This window comes from Neomonachus schauinslandi, chromosome X (assembly GCF_002201575.2).
Source record: "Neomonachus schauinslandi chromosome X, ASM220157v2, whole genome shotgun sequence".
NCBI lineage: Eukaryota > Metazoa > Chordata > Mammalia > Carnivora > Phocidae > Neomonachus > Neomonachus schauinslandi.
Genome location: NC_058419.1, coordinates 78,898,957 through 78,923,588, shown reverse-complemented (window position 1 = coordinate 78,923,588; position 24,632 = coordinate 78,898,957). Strand labels below are relative to the sequence as shown.

General features: G+C 39.5%; 1 protein-coding gene across 1 annotated transcript in view; it reads left to right on the top strand.

The window, feature by feature from the left end:
* The first annotated feature begins 22,780 nt into the window (after positions 1-22,780).
* The window catches only part of KLF8 (Kruppel like factor 8), a 138,660-nt gene continuing 136,808 nt past the window's right edge, over positions 22,781-24,632 (top strand). Inside the window, exon 1 of the mRNA XM_021701423.1 lies at positions 22,781-22,828. The gene's annotated coding sequence lies outside the window, so the exon portion shown is untranslated. The remainder of the gene's footprint in view (positions 22,829-24,632) is intronic.

The following is a 24,632-nucleotide window of genomic DNA, read 5'->3' as shown; positions in this document are numbered from 1 at the left end:
TCTGAGAGAGAGAATGGGAGACAGAGAGCATGAGAGGGGAAGGGTCAGAGGGAGAAGCAGACCCCCCACTGAGCAGGGAGCCTGATGTGGGACTCGATCGCGGGACTCCAGAATCATGACCTGAGCTGAAGGCAGTTTCTTAACCAACTGAGCCACCCAGGTACCCCAATCAGTTGCTTTCTTACACACTAACAATACAACTGTAGAAAGAGAAATTAGAGAATCGATTCCACTTAAAATAGCACCAAAAACCATAAGATACCTTGGAATAAACCTAACCAAAGAGGTAAAGGATCTATACTCTAGGAACTACAGAACACCCATGAAAGAAATTGAAGAACACACAAAAAGATGGAAAAACATTCCATGCTCATGGATCAGAAGAATAAACATTGTTAAAATGTCTATGCTACCCAGAGCAATTTATACCTTCAATGCCATCCTGATCAAAATTCCAATGACATTTTTCAAGTGCTGGAACAAACAATCCTAAAATTTTTTGGAATCAGAAAAGACCCCGAATCGCCAAAGAAATGCTGAAAAAGAAAAACAAAGCTGGGGGCATCACGTTGCCTGATTTCAAGCTTTATATTACAAAGCAGTGATCACCAAGACAGCATGGCACTGGCACAAAAACAGACATATAGACCAATGGAATAGAATAGAGAACCCAGATATGGACCCTCAACTCTATGGTCAAATAATCTTCGAAAAAGCAGGAAAAAATACACAATGGGAAAAAGACAGTCTCTTCAATAAATGGTGCTGGGAAAATTGGACAGCCACATGCAGAAGAATGAAACTCGACCATTCTCTAACACCATACATAATGATAAATTCAAAATGGATGAAAGACCTCAATCTGAGACACAGGTCCATCAAAATCCTAGAAGAGAACATAGGCAGTAATCTCTTTGACATCGCCCACAGCAACTTCTTTTAAGATACATCTCCAAAGGCTAGTGACACAAAAGTAAAAATGAACTTTTTGGACTTCATCAAGCTAAAAAGCTTCTGCACAGCAAAGGAAGTAGTCAACAAAACAAAGAGGCAACCCTCAGAATGGGAGAAGATATCTTCAAATGACATTACAGATAAAGGGCTGGTATCCAAGATCTATAAAGAATTTCTCAAACTGAACACCCAAAAAACAAATAATCAAGTCAAAAAATGGGCAGACGTCATGAACAGACACTTCTCCAAAGAAGACATACAAATGGCTAACAGACACATGGAAAAAGTTTCATCCTCATTAGTGATCAGGGAAATTCAAATCAAAACCACCCTGAGATACCACCTTACACCAGTTAGAATGGCAAAAATCGACAGGGAAAGAAACAACAAAGGGTGGAGAGGTTGTGGAGAAAGGGGAACTCTCTTACACTGTTGGTGGGAATGTAAGTTGGTACAGCCACTTTGGAAAACAGTGTGGAGGTGCCTCAGATGAATAAAAATAGAGCTACCCTACGACTCAGCAATTGTACTACTGGGTATTTACCGCAAAGACACAGATGTAGTAAAAAGAAGGGCCATATGTACCCCAATGTTCATGGCAGCAATGTCCGCAACAGCCAAACTGTGAAAAGAGCCGAGATGCCCTTTAAAAGTTGAATGATAAAGAAGATGTGGTCCATACATACAATGGAGTATTACTCAGCCCTCAGAAAGGATGAATAGCCAACTTTTGTATCAACATGGATGGGACTGGAGGAGATTATGCTAAGTGAAATAAGTCAAGCAGAGAAAGTCAATTATTATATGGTTTCACTTATTTGTGGAACATAAGGAGTAGCATGGAGGGCATTAGGAGAACGAAGGGAAAAATGAAGGGGGGGAAATTGGAGGGAGAGATGAACCATGAAAGACTATGGACTCTCAGAAACAAACTGAGGGTTTTAGAGGGGAGGGCGGAGGGGGGATGGGTTAGCCCAGTGATGGGTATTAAAGAGGGCATTCACTGTATGGAGCACTGGGTGTTATACTAAAACAATGAATCGACTGCATGGAGCACTGGGTGTTATATGAAAACAATGAATCATGGATCACTACATCAAAAACTAATGATGTATTGTTTGGTGACTAACATAACATAATAAAATAAAATTTAAAAAAAGCTAGATGAGGAAATTGACTTATAGAGAAGTAAAGTCACTTGCTCAAGGTTGTACAGATTGTAATTTGTCATTGTTTTTCTCTCACAATCTCCTTCCAGGCTTTTTCCTCCTCATCTAACTAGATTTCCTTCTCCAAAATACCTTTTATCTTTTTCTGGCAATAAACTTAACACTGTCCTCTGGGATGTGTGGGGAACTTAACACTTGTTCAACATTAACAGAGGGGTAAAAGGTCTCCTCTCTGCTGAGCCCTCAGGAAGAATGTGCCCTCTGGGGACCTGCAGAGGAAGAAGGAAGTGGGTGAGGAGGGCAATTTTGTTCCCATTAGATTTGAGCTATGCATCGGGTTTAGTTACAATTTTGTTGTTCCATGAACAACAGTAACTTAAGAATTCAGGCTTTTCTGATTATATATTGTTTGACTTCCCTCTTGTCCTCAGACCAGCTCTACCCTTCTGAGCCCCTTGATTCCCCTCACTCTCCCCACCCTTCCTCAGTTCACCCTATTCTGGCCCACATTTTTCTCAACCCCAGCTTCTTAAGCCTTTTTTGGTTGTTGTTTTACTAGGAGCTGGGAGGGTGGAGTCCTCTTTCTGAGGCATTTCCTCCCCTCCCTCTCTCCAGCCCTCAGACTGGGCTCCACCCTAGTAGTTTGTCAGCTGGCTTTCAAAAAAAAAAAACGTGGGGGAGAAGCAGGAGGATGAAGAGGAAGAGGGAAAAGGAAGAACAGTATCTTGCGGGCCCTTACACATGGGATATCTGCATATCTCTTAGCTGTTGTTCATTAGGTTCCTTGCTTAATTTAACTCTTATATTCTTCATCTGACTGATTGGGTATAGAGGAAAGCACAGGCTATTACTTTAAGCAGACAGTCTCCCTAAGGCTTAGGATGGGATGGAAGGAGTTGAAGATATTGCAAGTCGCTATTCAGTTTATTTTTTAAACCAGCTAATAGAAAGGAGAGCCTGTGGTGCTTCCTAGGAGAGGGAAACTGATCACAACTTCTAGTTCTTCATACCTCCTCCCCCACATCCTTTCCTGTGACTTACACAACACCAGCCACATGACGATAATTGACATGTCAAGAGGCCAAGTATAAAGTAAAAGTTTTGCCTTTGCCCTTAACTATGGTCATGAGGTACACAGTTCCCTGTGAGCCATCTTTGAGTCCTAATTTGAGACAAAAGCCAGTTCTAGAAGACTGAAGGGAAATATGGACTAATGTGCTGCTTGGTGAACTAAGGGTTCCTTCACTGGAGGCTCTTGCAAAGACGGACGTTCTCCTTTCTCCCCCTAACAGCATGGTTCTTGATATAACACAATATCTACAATATCCATTTTATTGACTAAATGGATAGAAGACTCTTGGGTTTGTTTTCCAAGTTTCAATAATTTATGTTTTACAGAAACCAAATTTGCCATCTGAGGTCTTAGTTTCCCCACAAATAAAGTTGAAGCAGTATTACTAAAAAGCAAACAAAAAACTTGGTCTTAAAATAAATTAAAGAAAGACTGTTAATAAGAATGTAAACTGTTTAGTTATCTGCAGATGAATATGGCTTCTTGAGAAGCTTTTCCAGATTGGACAAGGAACTCATTATGACCTTGAGGCACACATATCTTAAATCAGGAATTGTACTGGCTACTCTTTAAAATTTTACTTCAGTTACATGCTGATTTTCATCTGCACATCATGAAAATGCATTATTTCTTGCTATAAACAGTTCAACTTCCTTTCATGCACTTGAATCTAAGAGAAAACTTTCTAGTGTTGCTGAAAAAATCGTTGGTTGGAGTAGTGAGAATCCTATGTTGAGTAGAACTCCCTAAATTTTATACATTGAGATACTAAGTCTCCACGGGATAAAGTGATGCATTTTTAAGGAATGTGTGGAGAGTTGTACACTTGTCTATATGGTTTCTTGTCAACACATCTTACTTTGTAAGCTAAGCAGATGGTGGAAAAATATGGTATAGTAAGATAGGGAGTTCTTTATAAAACCCCTACTACAGGGATATTCTTTTGTTCAACAGGGATATGATTTCATTCAACAAATGCCTATTCATGTTATTTAATCTCTGTCCCTTAGTTTCCTCATCTGTAAAATGGGGATAGTAACAATACCTACCTATAGGTTGTTAGAAGGATTCAATGACTATATGTGTATATAAAATATATATGTATATATGTTTGTATACATATACATGTATGAGGGAGGGAGAGAGAGAATATGCTTAGAATAGAGCTTGGCACATAGTTAATGCTCAGTAACTATTATTATTGTGAATAATAATACCGGGTACCCAGGTTACAGAAATGATGCTGCTTAGTGCCTAACCTCAGGGACTTTATAATCTAGTAGGGGGAGGCAATTATATCAACAAATACGTGCACTGAGGTAGAGAAGAGCACAGAGGAAGCAATGATTAGTTTTGCATGAAGGAATTAAGTAAGGAAGGGAGATGATCTTCAATTAGTCCTTTCAAGAAGGTGGATAGAGATCTTAGGCCATTTCAGACAAAGAAAGCAAGATGAGCCAAAGTATAGAGGATGGAACAAGGCTGGCATTCTCAGGGATTTGTAATACAGGTAAGCAGCAAAAGCTCTGCTGCTTGAGAAGTAGGTAGATTTCAGATTACAGCAGATTAAAGGTAAGTCTCAGCGTGCTGCTTTAAAGGCCACGGTGCATGTTGATTCCATTCAAGTAGTTAGCAGGTGAACTACAGCAGGGAGAACAGAGAATTTGGGACAGACTAAGAGAAGATAAGATGATTAGAAGACATTCAGGCAGAAATATTAAGCAAGTGGACATATATGTGTTGGGAAGTACTGGGCTCTGAATCTCAATTTCTTTCTTTATTTATTTTTATGTGGGATGAGTCCCACATCCATTTCCTTGCTCAGCTGGGAGCCTGCTTCTCCCTCTCCCTCTGCCTGTTGCTCCCCCTGCTTCTACATGCTCTCTCTCTGACAAATAAATAAGTCTTAAAAAAAAAAAAAAAGGAAAGAAAGAAATGAGAAATGATGAATGTAAAAGCACCTGGCCCAGTGACTTTCCCATATTAGGTACTGAATATACAGTAGCTATTATTATTTCTTCTGTTCCTCTGCTCTCTCACTCCCTCTGCTTTGTTTCTTGTTTCTCTTCTCTTCCCTCTCCTTTAAAAGAATTGTGGTAGAGAAGAGGCACTGAAAAGAGCTTGTGGTTGCTTGTGACTTCCTGGCCTCCTATTAAAATGAGCTAGAGAGGGACTTTCAGGCAAGGGCAAAGAAATCCTGGAAATGTGGCTGTTATCCATAGGAATCAGCTCTACAGGGATCTTTACCAATGCTCGGCTGAGAGGCGGTCTCAGGGTGTTGAGAGCTTTCTGTTTCACAATTCTTTCAATTCTTCCTTCTCCACCCACTCTTTCACCCTCACCTCCTTCCCTTATCTCTTGTGAGAAAATGCCCCCAGCTCCCTTCTTCTTCCTCGCTATCCTTGCTGGTGTCATACTGTTACCATGGAGAGCGGGGACGGGTAATTATCGCTTACAGTTGCCAGCTTTCTTGCTCTTCCCTTTTCCCATTCCTCTCTTCCTAGAGAGCCCCCACCCAGTATCCCCGCATGCCTTTCATCCTCCCCTGGTAGGTAAGCTTAACCAGAAAGGATAGGTGACCAAGCAGTGTGCTTGTAAGCCTCTTCCTGGGACCAATAAGGAAGTGAAATTGATTCGAGTTATACCTGCTGCTGCTGGAGACTGAAGCGGCCGCCAAGGGCAAAGCCAGAGCTCTCCGCCCAGGGCCCCGCCCCATCCCCTCCCTTCTCCCTTTCTGTTCTCAAGCCCCAGCCTTCTCCACCTTCTCCCACCGCACTCTCCTCTAGCGGCCTGCCTGTCCCATTTAAGGAACTCCATCCTCGTAAGAGTCACACCTCTCCTCTGGGTCTAGCTGGACTAGAGACAGAGTCACCCCATCCACTCAGGTCGCCTAGCGAACACTTTAGGTTCTGACCCACATGGGCGCGAGGTCCCTAATGGGACAACTTAGGTGCCTTTAAGAAACCTCGCCCCAGAGAACCCTCACAAATTGTTACCATTTTTTGCTGAAGCCTCTCCCCTGAGCTGAGGGTGCCTGTATATGTTTCCACCAAACGTAGACATTTGCTCTCCGCCCCCGGCCTTTTTTAAAGGAGGGCGCTGGGGTGTGTGGCGTCAGCTGCCGCAGTAAAGGGATCTCCTTGAAGTATCTTCTCGTGGGTGTCTTGAAGGAGTCCTTCTCTGCCTCAACTTTGTATTCAAGTAGTATTTGGGGATTTGGCTTGGTTTTCTTAGCTCCTACCCCAGTCCTCCTTTCAAGGGTGTGTGGAGTTCAGAGATGGGTGGAGAGTGGGCTTGGCCGGAACTGAATTAGCAGAGATGAAAGGGAAACGGAGGATCCTCAGCCTTGGCCACTTCGACCTGGCGAATTCACTTTATTTTTAGCCGAGGAAAAGATCTGCATTGGAAGCAGGGGGAAGATTCTTTTTAGGAAGTCTGCTTTGCTAACCTACCCCCAACCCCCGAGTTTGGGGTTGGATGCTTGAGGGCTTTGTTTCCCTTTTTTTTTTTTTGAGGGTAGTCCAGCTGTGTCTGAATTGACTCCCTCTGCTCTGGCCCTCCTCCCCATTTTCCGGCCAGGAGTAAAAGAGGAGGTGGGGGCCCGGGAAAGAGAAGGCGAGGGCTAGTCGCCCGGTGCGCTGACAGGGGCAGGTGTGAGAGAGACAGCTGTCTTCGATCGGCTCAGGAGTATGAGCCTCCCAGAGGACAGCATGAGCTCCGGACACTTCAGGAGTCACCAGCTAGCGACATGAATGGTAAGTGACTCCAGGCAGGGTTGGAACCCACACACCCCTGTCTCCTGATCTGAATTCTACCCCGCACCCCCATATCTCTTTAGGTTTTAGCAGCCGGGAGGAGGGTTGGGGAACGAAGGGTATGAACACTATGTGGAATCAAATGAAACCCAAGGAAAAAATGACTTTGCTAAAGGGCTAAGCAAAGAGGGGCTAGGAAGGGGAGAAGCACTTTGGGGGAGACTCGAGGGAGAAATGAGTGGGGGGCCAGGAGTGGATAGATTTGTCTAATTTAATCCGTCCCTGGCTCGGCCATCTCAGTTCTCCTTAAGGAGAGGTTTGTCTTTGACTTAACCCTACGCAGCCAAAGTTGCAGAAAGAGAGAACAGAGTTCAGAAGGCCAACGCTCCCAAGTAACCCTCTAAGCAGTAGAGGATACCTAGAGATGCTTCAAAAAGGAAAGAAGAGCGGGCAGGGGGTGAAGTTCCTACCAGGGGCTACCGGGGGGTACTGAGCGGCAGGCCCCTGGAGGCAGCCTCTGGGTCAGAGCTGCTTTGGGCGTGCCGGCTCTTTAAGGAGGGGCTGAGCTTGGTTAGAGGAGGAGTCTAGGTCCCGCCCTGGCTCTTTAAGACAAGGCCAAGGGAGTTGGTTCCTCTGTGTAGATGGAAGATTGGGCTGAATTGCTGAGGTTGCTGTGGCGAATCGACTTGCAATGGTCATTTGGAAGAGCTGTCCTTTTTGTGGTCTTTTTTTTTTTTTTTTAATTCTAAGAATTTGAGGAAATATAAATCGCAAAATAAATAAAATCTATTCTTTGGAAAAATAAATCCAAACAGATGGTCAAGGGAATGGTCCCCTGTTTCCTTTGGTATTGTCTTTATTGTAAAGGAAAATATTAAGCACGTGTCTGATGTCACTCAGTGTGATAATAACTTGACCAAGAGAATAATCTCTAAATTTGAATTTAATACTGATAGAGACTGTGATGGTTTGGGGTAACAGACAGATCTGATTTGAAATCCAATTACCACTGCTTACTAGTTGCATGACCCTGGGCAATGCTTTTCTCCTCTAGAGAATGCCGATTGATAATGTTATCTCAAAAGATATTTGAATAGATTAAATACCGTGGTGTATGTGACAGAGGCTGCAAGTACCTCTTAGTCTTACTTCATTTTCCTATGCAGTTTGAGACTTTCCCTGGAGCACTATTAATAGAATTAGTGTTTCCTTGTTTGTTTTTTTTCCTAAAGATTTTATTTATTTAATTTATTTGAGAAAGAGAGAGAGAGAGAGAAACAGCATGAGAGGGGAGAGGGTCAGAGGGAGAAGCAGGCTCCCCACTGAGCTGGGAGCCCGATGTGGGAGACTCTATCCCAGGACTCCAGGATCATGACCTGAGGCAAAGGCAGTCACTTAACCAACTGAGCTACCCAGGTGCCCTAGTGTTTCCCTGTTTTTTAAAACTTCTTGCAGATGGGATGAAAGGAGACCTCAGAAGACTGAATTAGCTTGCCCTAAGGCTGAGGCTAGAACACAGCTTTTATTTGCTTCTGATTTAACATTGTTTCCACTGGACTTTATTTTTGAGAGAGAGAGGGAGAGAGCAGGAGCACAAGCAGGGGGAGGGACAGAGGGAGAAACAGACTCCCCACTGAGCAGGGAGCCTGATGTGGGACTCAATCCCGAGGACTCTGGGATCATGACCTGAGCTGAAGGCAGATGCTTAACCACCCAGGTGCCCCCCACTGGACTTTAGTACCACTGAGAGAAAGAGCCACTAGCTTGCCTTTCACCCTGATTCTTCTGGCAACTTAACCAAGATGATATAACCAACAGGACCTTTGGACAGCAGAATCCAGTGACTCACAAATGACCTCATTCCATTCCTCAGAATTTTTGGGGTAAGCCTTGTATATGAGGGTTGTTAATCTTTGGTGACTCTTGGGGACACAGAGAATAGGCTGGGAACAGTGTCTTCAGGTTAGCTTGGAGGGCAGAGAGCAGATAACAGGAAGGAGAGAAATATAAAGTCAAGTAAAAGTGATGTGTACATCTAGTCCCTCCTCAAGACCAAACTGGTTAATGGCTCTACTTCTAGAGTTCTGGGGAGCTATAGGTCCCTCTTTTAGGATACATTGGAAAGAAAATTGGATAAAAAACGTGAACTAGATCACCACTACCACTTTCTTCCCCCTAGCCCCCATCTTTCTAGTATATGCATTTCTGAGATGGGGCCCTTGTTGGTTCAGCTAATTGAATTCCAATAACCAAGCAAACCAAGCCTGGTACAGTCATCATTTCTCTCTCCATATTGTATGTCTGGTGGTGAAAAAGATCAACCATTTATTCTTTATCCTTCCAGCAGGGGCATCATTATTATTTGACACATTCATATTCGCCCTTGCCTTGAGTCAGTTGTAGTTGATTACTTCACTTAAATTGATGAATAATGAGAAGATTGCCTTTGGCTATATAATTCATTTGGCAAATATGTGTTGACATGCTATGTGTCAGGCACTGAAAAATTTGTTAAAAATTCATTTTTAACATTCATTCCTTATTAAATACCTTAATGTCTTAAGTCTTAAATGTCTTCAGTGTCTTTTTATTGATCTATTTTTTTTATTTTTAAAACTTTATTATGTTATGTTAGTCACCATACAATACATTTGATGTGGTGATCCATGATCCATTGTTTTCGTGTAACACCCAGTGCTCCATGTAGTACATGCCCTCCTTAATACTCATCACTGGGCTAAAACATCCCCCCTCCCCTCCCAAACCCTGTTTGTTTCTCAGAGTCCATAGTCTGTCATGGTTCATCTCACCCTCTAATTCCTCCCCCATTTTTCCCTTCCTTATCCTAATGTCCTCCATGCCTTCCTTATGTTCCACAAATAAGTGAAACCGTATGATAATTGACTTTCTCTGCTTGACTTATTTCACTTAGCATAATCACCAGTCCCATCCATGTTGATGTAAAAGTTGGGTATTCATCCTTTCTGATGGCTGACTAATATTCCATTGTATATATGGACCACATCTTTTTTATCCATTCATCTGTTGAAGGGCATCTCGGCTCTTTCCCCAGTTTGGCTATTGTGGACACTGCTGCGATGAACATTGGGGTGCATATGGCCCTTCTTTTTACTACATCTGTGTCTTTGGGGTCAATACCCAGGAGTGCAATTGCTGGGTCATAGTGTAGCTCTATTTTTAATTTTTTGAGTAACATCCACACTGGTTTCCAAAGTGGCTGTACCAACTTCCATTCCCACCAACAGTGTAAGAGGGTTCCCCTTTCTCCACAACCTCTCCAACATTTGTGGTTTCTTTCCCTGTCCATTTTTGCCATCCTAACTGGTGTAAGGTGGTATCTCAATGTGGTTTTGATTTGAATTTCCCTGATGGCTAATGATAATGAACATTTTTTCATGTGTCTGTTAGTCGTTTGTTTGTCTTTAGAGAAGTGTTTTTTCAAATCTTCTGCCCACTTTTGACTTGATTATTTGTTTTTTGGGTGTTGAGTTTGAGAAGTTCATTATAGATCTTGGATACCAGCCCTTTATCTGTAGTGTCATTTGCAAATATCTTCTCCCATTCTGTGGGTTGCCTCTTTGTTTTGTTGACTCTTTCCTTTGCTGTGCAAAAGCTTTTGATCTTGATGAAGTCCCAAAAGTTCATTTTTGTTTTTGTCTTGCTAGCTTTTGGAAATGTATCTTGAAAGAAGTTGCTGTGGCCGATGTCAAAGAGGTTACTGCCTATGTTCTCCTCTAGGATTTTGATGGATTCCTGTCTCACATTGAGGTCTTTCATCCATTTTGAGTTTATCTTTGTGTATGGTGTTATAGAATGGTCGAGTTTCATTCTTCTGCATGTGGCTGTCCAATTTTCCCAGCACCATTTATTGAAGAGACTGTCTTTTTTCCATTGCATATTTTTTCCTGCTTTGTTGAAGATTATTTGACCATAGAGTTGAGGGTCCATATTTGGGCTCTCTATTCTGTTCCATTGGTCTATATGTCTGTTTTTGTGCCAGTACCATGCTGTCTTGGTGATCACTGCTTTGTAATATAAAGCTTGAAATCAGGCAACGTGATGCCCCCAGCTTTGTTTTTCTTTTTCAACATTTCCTTGGCGATTCGGGGTCTTTTCTGATTTCACAAAATTTTAGGATTGTTTGTTCCAAGACTTTGAAAAATGTCATTGGAATTTTGATCGGGATGGCATTGAAGGTATAGATTGCTCTGGGTGGCATAGACATTTTAACAATGTTTATTCTTCTGAGCCAAGGGCATGGAATATTTTTCCATCTTTTTGTGTCTTCTTCAATTTCTTTCATAAGTGTTCTGTAGTTCCTAGAGTATAGATCCTTTACCTCTTTGGTTAGGTTTATTCCAAGGTATCTTATGGTTTTTGGTGCTATTGTAAATGGAATCGTCTCTCTAATTTCTCTTTCTACAGTTGCATTGCTAGTGTATAAGAAAACAACTGATTTCTGTGCATTGATTTTGTATCCTGCCACATTACTGAATTGCTGTATGAGTTCTAGTAATTTGGGGGTGGAGTCTTTCGGGTTTTCCACATAAAGTATCATGTCATCTGCGAAAAAAGAGAGTTTGACTTTTTCCTTGTCAATTTGAATGCCTTTTTTTTCTTTTTGTTGTCTGATTGCTGTTGCTAGGACTTCTTGTATTATGTTGAACAATAGTGGCAAAGGTGGGCATCCTTGACATGTTCCTGATCTGAAGGGAAAGGCTCTCAGCTTTTCGCCATTGAGGATGATATTCGCTATGGGTTTTTCATAGATGGATTTTATGAACTTGAGGAATGTTCCCTCTGTCCCTATATTCTAAAAAGTTTTAATCAGGAAAGGATGCAGTATTTTGTCAAATGCTTTTTCTGCATCACTTGAGAGGACCATGTGGTTCTTCTCTCTCCTCTTATTAATGTGTTGTATCACACTGATTGATTTGCGAATGTTGAACCACCTTTACATCCCAGGGATAAATCCCACTTGGTCGTGGTGGATGATCCTTTTAATATATTGTTGGATCCTCTTAGCTAGGATTTTGTTGAGGATTTTGGAATCCATATTCATCAGGGATATCGGTCTGAAATTCTTTTTGATGGGGTCTTTGCCTGGTTTGGGGATTAAGGTAATGCTGGACTCATAGAATGAGTCTGGAAGTTTTCCTTCTGTTTCTATTTTTTGAAACAGCTTCAGTAGAATAGGTATTATTTCTTCTTTGAATGTTTGGTAGAATTCCCCAGGGAGTCCATCAGGCCCTGGACTCTTGTTTTTTTGGAGGTTTTGGATCACTGCTTCAATCTCATTACTGGTTATTGGCCTATTCAGGTTGTCAATTTCTTCCTGTTTCAGTCTTGGCAGCTTATAGGTTTCCAGGAAGGCATCCATGTCATCCAGATTGCTCAGTTTCTTGGCATAGAATTGTTGATAATGATTTCTAATAATTGTTCCTATTTCATTGGTGTTAGTCGTGATCTCTCCCCTTTCATTCATCATTTTATTAATTTGGGTCCTTTCTCTTTTCTTTTGGATAAGTCTGGCCAGTGGTTTATCAGTCTTATTAAGTCTTTCAGAGAACCAACTTCTAGTTTTGTTGATCTGATCTACTGTGTTTCTGGTTTTTAATTCATTGATCTCAGCTCTAATCTTAATTATTTCTCTTCTAATGCGTGGCTTAGGCATCCTTTGTTGCTTTTTCTCTAGTTCTTTAAGGTGTAGAGTTAGTTGGTGAATTCGGAATTTTTCTATTATTTTGAGTGAGGCTTGGATGGCTCTGTATTTCCCCCTTAGGACCGCCTTTGCAGTATCCCATAGGTTTTGGACTGATGTGTTTTCGTTCTCATTGATTTCCATGAATTGTTTAAGGTCTTCTTTGATTTCCTGGTTGACCCAAACATTCTTGAGCAGAGTGGTTTTAGCTTCCAAGTGTTTGAATTTCTTCCAAATTTTTTCTTGTGATTGAGTTTCAGTTTTGGAGCATTGTGGTCTGAGAATATGCAGGGAATAATCTCAATCTTTTGGTATCGGTTGAGCCCTGATTTGTGACCCAGGATGTGGTCTATTCTGGAGAAAGTTCCATGCGCGCTCGAGAAGAATGAGTATTCTGTTGTTTTAGGGTTGAATGTTCTGTAAATAACTATGAGGTCCATCTGGTCCAGTGTATCATTCAAAGCTCTTGTTTCCTTATTGATTTTCTGCTTAGGTGATCTGTCCATTGCTGAGAGTGGAGTATTGAGGTCTCCTACAATTAACGTATTGTTATCAATATGACTCTTTATTTTGGTTAACAGTTGGCTTATGTAGATGGCCGCTTGGGGGCATAGACATTTACAATTGTTAGATCTTGTTGGATAGACCCTTTAAGAATGATATAGTGTCCTACTGTCTCTAACTACAGACTTTAGTTTAAAATCTAATTTGTGTGATATAAGAATTGCTACCCCAGCTTTCTTTTGAGGTCTGTTGGCATGGAAGATGGATCCCCATCCCTTCAATTTCAGTCCGGATCTATCTTTAGGTTCAAAATGAGTCTCTTGTAGACAGCATATGGATGTGTCCTGTCTTTTTATCCAATCTGCAACCCTGTGCCATTTTATGGGAGCATTTAGGCTATTCATGTTGAGAGTGATTATTGAAAGATACGAATTAATTATCATCATGTTGCCTGTGAAGACATTGTTTTTATAGATTGTCCCTCTAAATTTCTGTTGTATATGACTCTTGGGGTCTTTCTCCTTTTATAGAACCCCCCTTAATATTTCTTGCAGGGCCAGCTTAGTGGTCACATATTCTTTCAATTTCTGCTGGTCCTGGAAGCTCTGCATGTCTCCATCCATTGTAAATGATAGCCTTGCCGGATAAAGTATTCTTGGCTGCATGTTCTTCACATTTAATACCCAGAATGTGTCTTGCCAGGCCTTTCTGGCTTGCCAGGTCTCTGTGGATAGGTCTGACATTATTCTGATGTTCCTCCCTCTGTACGTAGGAATCTCTTCCCCCTAACTGCCCTTAAAATGGTTTCCTTGGTTCTAAGATTTGTGAGTTTTCCTATTACATGCCGGGGTGTTGGCCTGTTTTCCTTGATCTTGGGAGGGGTCCTCTCTGCCTCTAGGACACAAATGTTTGCTTCATTCCCCAGATTAGGGAAGTTCCCTGCTACGATTTGCTCAAATATATCTTCTAGTCCTCTCTTTCTCTCCAATCCCTCTGGGATTCCAATTATTCTGACATTGGAATGATTCATGGTGTCACTTATTTCTCTGATTCTATTTTCATGGATTCTCAGTTGTTTTTCCCTGGCCTCCTCTTTTCCCTTTTTACCTATTAAATTGTCTTCCAGGTTACTTATTCGTTCTTCTGCCTCACTTACCCTAGCTGTTAGATTATCTAAATTAGATTGGATCTCACTGATAGCATTTTTAAGTTCTGCCAATTCAGCTTTCATTTCTGCCCTTAGAGACTCCGTGTTACCATTAATCGATTTCTCCTTTCTAGCTATTGTCTTCACAATTGCTAGCCTGAATTCCATCCCCGACTTCTTGGTTATATTTGCATCCATTTGTAAGCCTGCGGCATAAGTCATAATCTCTGAGTCTTTCCTATTTTGGGGGTTTCTCCTCCTAGTCATTCTGTTGATGGGTAGTTGAGGGAATGTATAGAGTCCAAATTATTGACCAGAACCCAAGCAAGATGCACTTGTTTTCTAGGGACCTTGGGGTTGCTGGCCTCTTGTTCTCCCAGCCTGTCTTCAGGGGCAGGGGCCTGCCGTGCTGTTACTTAGGCAACTCTTTTTGTGCAGAGTTGCCCTGCCCTCACCCTCCGTGGCGGGTGATGGGCACAGTGGGAACCAGTTTTTTAGGGCTTTTGTTTTCTGGCGCTTTCCCTGGCAGATTTCTGCGTTTCTTTCTCCTCCACCATCTTTTTCCTGATCACAATTATTGATCTAGTTGATCATCTAGTACAATTGCCATCTTATTACTAAGTAGAGTGGGAATGAGTAACTGTCATATCAAGCTCAACTAGTTTACCCAAAGAAACTGTGAGAACTTGTTTGACTTACTTTCTGATGCTCATATAATAATGTTTTCAACTTTTGGATTTTTAAAAGATTTATTTATATATTTATTTGAGAGAGAGAGAAGGGCCAGAGGGAGAGGGAGAGAGAATCTCCAGCAGACTCCCTGCTGAGCTCAGAGCCTGAGGTGGGTCTGGATTCCAGGACCCTGAGATCATGACCTGAGCCAAAACCAAGAATCAGAGACTTAACTGATGGAGTCACCCAGGTACCCTCAATTTGGATTTTATACCTGAAGTTGGGTTTCTGATGTATATATTATTCCCAGCTCAGCTTTATCATCTAGCCTTAGCTTCCTCACCTCTAAAATAATACAGTAATTTGTAATTATAAATAATGTAAGTAAAACTTTGGACCCAGTGCCTGACTTCTAATACATATTTCATAAGTGGAGAGTGTCATCATTTTTGTTACTTTAAGTGATTTATTTTATTTAAATATTGCTTGTGTGTTTGGAGTAGAAGGTAGAGTAGTGGGGCAAGATTCTGGAGTTAAATGTCTGTAACATGCTAGGTGCTTTGTGTAATAAACTAAAAGATGGTATCTTGTACTTCAACTAAATATATGTAATGTGGGCAAACTAAACTCTGGGATTATTAAACATTTTAAATTAAGAAGATATAATGTAACTCTGTAGCCAAATCCAGGTATTTGTTACCAATACAGGTATCAAATCACTAGCATTTTGACCATTTTATTGTATCCTCAAACTCATCATTTCTAAAATAGAATTCATCATCTCTCCTAGACTCTTCCCCCATCCCTCATTCCAAACTTCTTTTCATCTCCCTGGTCATGCAGCTTACCATCGTCATAATCTTAATGAGGTTATTTCAGGTCTGCACTTGTTTTCTCATTGACGAATTGAGGTTACTAGTAGAAACTACCTTATAAGGTTGCAGTAAGGAACAAATATGTTAATTTTATAAAGCACTTAGAAGAATAAATGACAGTGTAGTAAACAGTGGGGGAAATATGGTTGTTGTGGTTCCCATACTCCACGCTCAAAATGCTGGCATCAGCTTTTCCCTCTTCCTCAGTTTTTTATCTACCTTATTGCCAAGGGCTGTTATTTTTTTTCCCCTTTGTATCTAGCATCGGGTTCCTTTCTTTTTATTCTGACACCACCTTAACTTAGTCCAGAAGTACAAACAATTAGCCTACAGACCAAAAACAGCTCACACACATTTTGTTTGCCCTAAATTGTTAAAATTTTTTATTTAAAAATTTATTTTAAATTGGTAATGCATTCCACGTTGCTCAAAAGTCAAAATATACAAAAGGATATACAGTAATGAGTCTCCCTCTTAGTCCTGTCCCCTAGGCACTCATTTTGCCTCACTGGAGGCAACTAAAGTTATGCTTATTAGGGATCCTTCCACAGACATTTTATGCATATCAAAAAATGAGTAAATGCATACATTTTTTCTTCCCCTTCACTTTTAGACTCTCTGTATATTGCTCTACACCTTGCTTTGTCTACCTGAAATATACTTTGGAGACCTTTCCATATCTGATGTAAAGAAATACCTAAATTCTTCTGTGTGACTGCATAGTTTTTCACTGCAGTTGACCCTTGAACAACATGGGTTTGAACTATGTGGGTCCACTTATACATGGATTTTTTTTTATATATAAACACAGCACAGTACTATAAATATATTTTTCTCTTCCTTATGATTTTTTTTTTTTTAGAGAGTGAGCAAGCATGCGCACAAGCCCGGGGGTGCGGGCAGAGAGAGAAGGAGAAAAAATCTTAAACTGGCTTCATGCTCAGAGTGGAGCCCCAGGCAGGGCTCAATCTCATGACCCTGAGATCACCACCTGAGCCAAAATCAAGAGTAGGACCCTCAACTGACTGAGCCACCCAGGTGCCCCCTCCTTATGATTTTCTTAATACCATTTTCTTTTCTCTAGCTTTATTATAAGAATACAGTATATAATACATATGACATACAAAATATATGTTAATCAACTGTTTATAGTATTGGTTAGGCTTCTGGTCAACAATAGGCTCTTTTTTTTTAAGATTTTATTTATTTATTTGACAGAGAGAGATAGCTAGAGCAGGAACACAAGCAGGGGGAGTGGGAGAGGGAGAGGAAGGCTTCCTGCTGAGCAGGGAGCCTGATGTGGGACTCGATCCCAGGACCCCAGGATCATGACCTGAGCCGAAGGCAGACGCTTAACGACTGAGCCACCCAGGTGCCCCAACAATAGGCTCTTAGTAGTTAAGTTTTTGGGAGTCAGAAGTTATATGTGGATTTTTGACTGTGTAAGGGTCAGCTCCCCTAACTCCATTGTTCAGGGGTCAACTGTATATGGATGAGCCACAGTTTATTAAACAGTCTTCTATTGAATAGCATTTAGTATATTTCCCAACATTTGCAGTGTTTGTAACAGCAATAAAAAACCTTGTATGTTTATTAGTTTCCTAGGGCTGCTATAACAAAATACCATAGACTAAGAGGATTAAAACAGAAATTTATTTTCTTACAGTTCTGGAGGCTGGAAGTCTGAGATAAAGGTACCAGCATGACCAGGTTCTGGTGAGAACCCTTTTCCTGGCATGTAGAAGGCTGTCTTTGCCTTGTATGCTCATATAACCTCTTCTCTGTGCTCCTGGAGAAAAAGAGTGAGCTCTCTGGTGTCTTTTCTTATAAGGACCCTAATCCCCTTGGATGAAGGCCCTACCCTTATGACCTCATTTAACCTTAATTACTTCCATAAAGGCCCTAAAGTCACATTGGGGTTTAGGGCTTCAACACATGAATTTGGGAGCGGGGGACACAATTCAGTCTTTAGCACCAGTATGTCAGTTTGCCCAGACACATACTTTGAAAAAAATGATTGATTACCAGAATTTCAAAATCATATTTTAATTAAAACTCAGAATTCCAGTTTCTCTTGAATAATCAGAAGATACTGCTCCAGTATTCCCTCTTGTCAACAGTTATGTGGAGTTGATGAGCTGCTCCCTCCCTCCCCTTTTGGATAGGACATGTATTCTCAGTTCACCATATTCCCCATCTGGCTTAGGTAACCTTAACCTGCCAGGATCTTCTAGGTATTGAGTTTGTGACACCTTTGTAAGCTCTTACCATGATAAGAAAAGAATATTCTAATAGCTTCTAGTTATACCTTAATTTTTTCTGCCTTCTATATTCTGTAGACTGCTGACAGGGTATCTTCCTTAAAACACATTTTTAAAAATTATGCCATTATCCTTCACTTTGCAACATTTACCGGATGCCTACAAAGTTCTAGGCATCATGCTAGAAGCTGTGGTTAGAGTGGTGAATAATTTAGATGGGACCCTTGCCTTCACAGAGTGCATAGTCTACTTACTCTTCTTCTCACTGGATTTCCTTTCTGTCTTTTCTTGACCAATTTTAGATCCTCAAGGCCCGTCTCACCACAGGTCATTTCTTTGGATTTTTTTCTTACTATTCCACTTTTAGCTGTCTCCTCTTCTAATTAGTGCTCATAGCCTCAAATCATAATCCAGCACTGCAGCATCTATTATCTTGTGATGTTTGGTTGCTATTGCTTTATTCTTAGTTTTATCTCACCACATAGACCTGGAATCTGAAATCTCTCTTATTTTCTAACAATGAATCATGGATCACTACATCAAAAACTAATGATGTATTGTACGGTAACTAACATAACATAACATAAATAAAATATAAAATAAAATAAAATATAAAATAAATAAAATAAAATAAAATAATAAAATAAAATAAAATAAAATAAAAATAAAATAATAAAATAAAATAAAATATAAAATAAAATAATAAAATAAAATTAAATAAATAAAATAATAAAATAAAAAATAAAATAATAAAATAAAAATAAATAAATAAAATAAAATAAAAATTAAATTAAACTAAATTTAAAAATTAAAATAAAATAAAATAAGAAAAGCATGCACTGTATAAAAGGAGCACCCATTAATCAGCTCTAGCTAATTTTTCTCCATGCTAGTGTAGACTCCATGTTGTAAGATCTCCCAATTTTTTCAGAAAAGCAAAAAATGGATTTAAAAAAAAGAAATCTGCTTTTGAAAGATTATTAGCTAATTTGATTTTAATTTTTCACATCACTGTGAGAATAAGCCAGCATCTACTATGGGCTGCCAATTTTTTCTGTTTGACCTAGACTGCAAGTTCCCTGAGGGTAGAGACCAAGTAGGGACCAGGTGGAAATCTACCATTATCTGCTTTTCCCTCTCAAACACACAGTGTCTACTACAGTGTTGGGTATCTAGTAGATCTGTAAAGACTTGAATATTATCACTAAGTTTCTCTTTAAGTCGACTATAATCTCCAATAATAATATAACACTTCTGCTTTCTCCACATTCCTAATGTGTGCCTTTAAAGATAATTACCAAGACAGTCTTTTCTCTACTTCCTTTTTTCTCAAATGTAACCATGCAAATTCCTTGACCTAGCTCCTTTTTTTTTTAATTTTAAAAAAATTGATCCTTTATCCCTCTAGAGTATCTTTCATTTTTTCTGCATTTCTCTTCCATTTTATTTCCTTTGAATTACAAACTCACAAACAAGGTGCAGTATCTTCAGGAAGATCTTCATAATGTTAAGCATATAGTTAACTTTTAATTATTTGGGGCTGATCATCCTAGCTTTTTTGTTTATTTCTGTGCTGTCAGTTATCTTGTTTCATCTTAAATTAGAATAGGAATGTATGATGTGAATCTATTTTCTTGTTTTTTTAAAACTAGTTCTGATAAATGTACATTGTGTAGTTCCTCTAGTTTTTGTAACTATATTCTAGAATCTATATGTAGCCTTGAAAAATAATAAAATTAATACGTAGCCTTGAAAAATAATAATAATCAATATGTAGCCTTGATGATTATTGGTTCCTTTATTAACCTGACCTCTTGTCCTACAAATTGAGATGGCCCAGGACTCTTCTAGAACTTCTTGACTTGGTGCTTCTGAGCCCAGACAGTGAGTGGAAAGGCCATTCAAGAGATAAAGTCTCTACCTTTAAACACTTGTTGTACTAACCATTGACAAGGACCACTGTGTTGTAAATTCTTTTTGGTTGCTGCAGTGGCACCATGTTTAATTTGTTGGAGGAGACTATTACATGAAATAATGGTGTATTTAAGTGAATTGCATGAGATTTTACATGATATTATAGAGCAATGAGCTTATACTATTGTGGCTCTTTGTCCTTTTTCTAAACTGATGACTTAATGCCATGCTGGAGCTCTGTATTCTTAGATGGTTAACATCATGATTAGTGGGAATCCTTTAATACTCTCTGCAAATGTTTAATCATAGAGCTCACTGCTAAGGTATAAAATCACCTCCATTATTATGATCGTCAACATCATCCAACAATTCAAAAGTACAGGATAGTATCAAGTACTTTAAGGGGTAAAGAAGCTTTGGTATCAGACATCATCCCTGGATTCAAATCCCAATAATTTACCAGCTATGTGACCTTGGGCTTACTTACTCCTCTGAGCCTCTATTTCCTCATGTGTATAATGGAATCAACAATAGTACCTACCTCACAGGGATTGTGAAGGTTAAATATGTCCTATTGGAAATGCCATAGGAATGAAATAATACGATATCTGGGATTTGCCTAAAAATACCCAGTGAGTTGTGGGGGGAGTGGTGGGGGTACAGATGAAACAAGATTTTCCATCAGCTGAAAATCACTGAAGCTTGTAATAGGCACATGGGGGATCATCTTTATTTTTGTATGCATTTGAAATTATACATAATAAAAAGGTTTTTTTAATGCTGTGGGAGTTACACTCAAGTTTACCTAATTTTGTGGAGAACTTAATTGCTTTTCTTGAATTTAATTTCACAGATTAAGCAGAAACTTGGAAAGATATTCTAGATCTTCCTTGTATGTCTTAATCATAGAACCATATATCATACAATATTATAACTGAAGAGACCTGAAAAGGGCTAAGTAGTTTACTCAAAATGACATTGCTAGATAACAGTAGAGCCTGGACTAGAACCTAGGTTCCCCATCTCCTAGTTAAAAGATTTTCCCATTTTTTTCATACTTCCTTCTTTAATTATAGTACTTTTAATATACATTCTGTCAGTTTATTGCATGTAAGATTAATTATTGTTTAAAAATAAATTTACCTTTTGATGACAGTACAGGACAAGGAGACTAGTTCTAAAACACTGAGACTGTATTTGTACAATATACTTTTAAAATCATAGTGAGCTACCTGCTGAGATGCCACATGTGGGGGTTCTTTGAATTTTTGTTTTCCAGTGGTTCCTGTGGTGATAGGTGTGACCCTATTTGGGGGAAATGAGGATCTTGCAATCTTCTTTTATTAGGTAGTTTGTTTCCAGCAACCACTTACTCTCCATTATGTGATCTGCTTCAAGCAGGAGCTGGGGGATCTCACTGGCTCTCAGGTCAAAGAGAATTATAGCTTCATTATAGTGCTAGACTGCTATAGTTCAAATCTCAGTTCTGCCATTTACTAGCTGGGTGATTTGGGGATAATCAACTTTATCTCTCTGTGCTTCAGTTTCCCCATTTTAAAAATGAAGAAATAATGTGCCCACTGAGAATTATGAAGATTAAATGAGCTAATACAAGTATTTGTTCTTAGGACAGTATCTGGAACATAGTAAGTACTCAGTGAATGTTGGCAATTTTTGGTCTTTTATCACCATTCTATTGTTAATGTCATGCTGCAAAGTAGCCTGAAGGTTTTCCCAGAGGCCCATCCCAAAAGTACTTTCTATTCCCCTGGAAGACACACAATTAAACTGTCTGAAAATATATGTGTATTCTAGTTGTTCTTTAGTTATCTTTTTCTAATATTAAAGACACAAGTAATACTTTTAAAAAATTACTTATAATCTCAAAACTCTAAAATACTGATTTTCAATTTTCAATAGTTCCAGCATTTCTTACAGATCAGAGGTTGAAAGTGAATGATATCTGCTCAAATCTTCCAAAATGATTGGTTTGTTGTCCTTAAACTTCTTTTAGCAGATAGTTGTATTTTTTTAAAAAAAGAAGATGCTTACCAGATTTATGATATTGGAAAGTAGTGAGGGAGCACTGTAATTTGAGTCAGAGGATAATAATTCCAGTTTTGATTCCATGATTTCTAAACTATATAACCTTGGGCCTCCAAATTCATTATCAGTGAAATGGGAATGATAAATGAAAACTATGTCCTTACTGTAAAGCTATGTAGATACAATTGAGGAATTATTATTTGTATTGTCCAAATGCTCTATCTTGTTTAGACACTAGGTACTTTCTTAAGTCTCTTAGGGTCCCCAGTGTTTTGCTTGATTTTGAAGTTGTACATCCCAATGACTCTTCCTTGGTTTCCACCTTAAAGGTTTAACTGCTCACTTTTGTCCCTAGACATTTTCCCTCTCAGGGCTGACCGAAGAGTGAGATATGGTCTATTAGCCAGCCATCTGCTCCTCTACCTTAAACAAACTGTTCACTTTCATAAAACAAACAGATCACTGTGGAAAATGCCACTTTGGTAACAAAATAAACCTGGGAACATGATGAAGATAAAATAACCAAATCAAATTTCTCTGATCATAGTCCCTGGAATATGGTTTGTGATTTTCTGCATATATGAGACATTGACCTGCTATGGATGAGGCTCAGTCCTCCCTATCTCCTCCTCTATTTCCTTCTCTAGTACTCCCTCAGGGGAAGGACCAAAAAGTCCAGCTTCCAGACACAAATGCTTGAAGAGCCAATCCAGGCAGAAAGACGGTTATTATCTCAGGTAGGTAATTTGTATTTCTAAAGCCCTCCTGACTGTATAATTCACATCTCAGTGGCCCAAGACATACCTTAAATCCCTTTGGACATTTCCTCACCACTTTCTTCACAGCTTCTGTGCAACTGTCTGGTTCCAGACACAGAGCAGAAGCTCCAACTCTAGAGAAAAGCAAAAGGTTTAAAAAGTCCTCTCTTTCTCTCTCTCTCTCTCTTTTTTTTTTTTTTAGAAAAACTGAGCTTTCTTTAAGACCATTCTATAGGCCCAAATTTCCTTCAATTTTAAATTTTGGCTGAGTAAATATTAAAACATTTTTTTAAAGGAAGAGTTTACACACCTTTCGGATAGCTTTCTCTATATATACTCCCACTAACATTTAGAATGTTGTCCAGAGTTATCTAAGAGTTACCTATTGGCTATTCCAGTTTGGCTGTTTTTCAAGTGAGAAGATACTAAGCAGAAATGGCTGAGACATTCCTAATTGTCAGCTATCTCCCTTATGTCATTTGACTAAAATATTGGTGGTATGAGTGGGGCAATAAGTATTACCCAGACTCCTTGATTATTGCTATTAAATAATATTGGTATTATTTAATATTATAATATAATTGCTGTTAAATACACTTCCTTATTCCCACTATCATTCATTCATTGGACATTAATTAGCACATTGGACACTAATAGCACATTATTTAGCAGAGGAGATACTCTGCTAAAAGATACAAAAGAAGGTAGGTAATAGTTACTAGTTAACTACTGGGGGGCTCACCTGATGGTCAGGGAAACAGACAGACAATGCCTCTTTGTGCCAGGAAGTGTTGTAAATACTTGAATGCGTATTAACTTGATAAATCCTTATGACAACTCTATAAGCTGGTACTATTATTATTCCCCTTTTGCAGATGGGGAAACAGACAGAGGGAGGTAGAAAAAACTTGTCCAAGTTCTTATTGTTAAGAAGTTACAGAAGCAGGGGGTGCCTGGGTGTCTTAGTCCATTAAGCATGGGACTTGACTCTTGATTTCAGCTCAAGTCATGGTGTCAGGGTTGTGGGATTGAGCCCTGCTTGGGGCACCACACTCAGCAGGGAGTCTGCTTGAGATTCTCTCTCTCCATCTCTCTCTGCCCCTCCCCCTGCCTTTCTCTAAAATAAATAAATAAAATCTTAAAAAAAAGAAGTTACAGAGCCAGGATGTGACTGTAGGCACTCACTCGAGAGCCCACACCTTTTTACCATGGCTAGAAGGAGAAGTGACTAGAAGATGATGAAGGGGTACATTTAAAAGATATTTCTGCTGTAGAATTAATTGCAACTGATAACCAGTTGGCTGGAGATGGTGAGAATGAAGTCAAAGGTGACTGACTCTCAGGTTTTTAGACTGATGGTGGTGCTAAAAATTGAGATTGTAAACATAAGATATGGAGAGGTTTGTGAACACATTGTGTAGGAAAGACTTGCTTGATGCCTAGGAGATAACCTACTGGGCTAAGGCTAAAGATTCTGGCCATCAACAATAATAATGGTAGTGATGATAATAATAGCTATTGAGAACTTTTTATATGACAAGAACTGTTTTAAGTGTAATTCAAGGAATCCTCATATTAACCCTATTAAATCAGTACTACCACCACCACCCTGCCTCTGGCAGGTGAAAAGTCTTAGGTTTATAGGGAATAAATATCTTGTCAAAGTCACTCTGCTTCCTCAGCCCTGCTGTCTTATAAGCCATAGAAATTAAAGAAGACCAGATAGGATATGGCTTTTGTAAGATGGTCTGGCTAAAAATGATGACATCTAGTGAAAGGATAG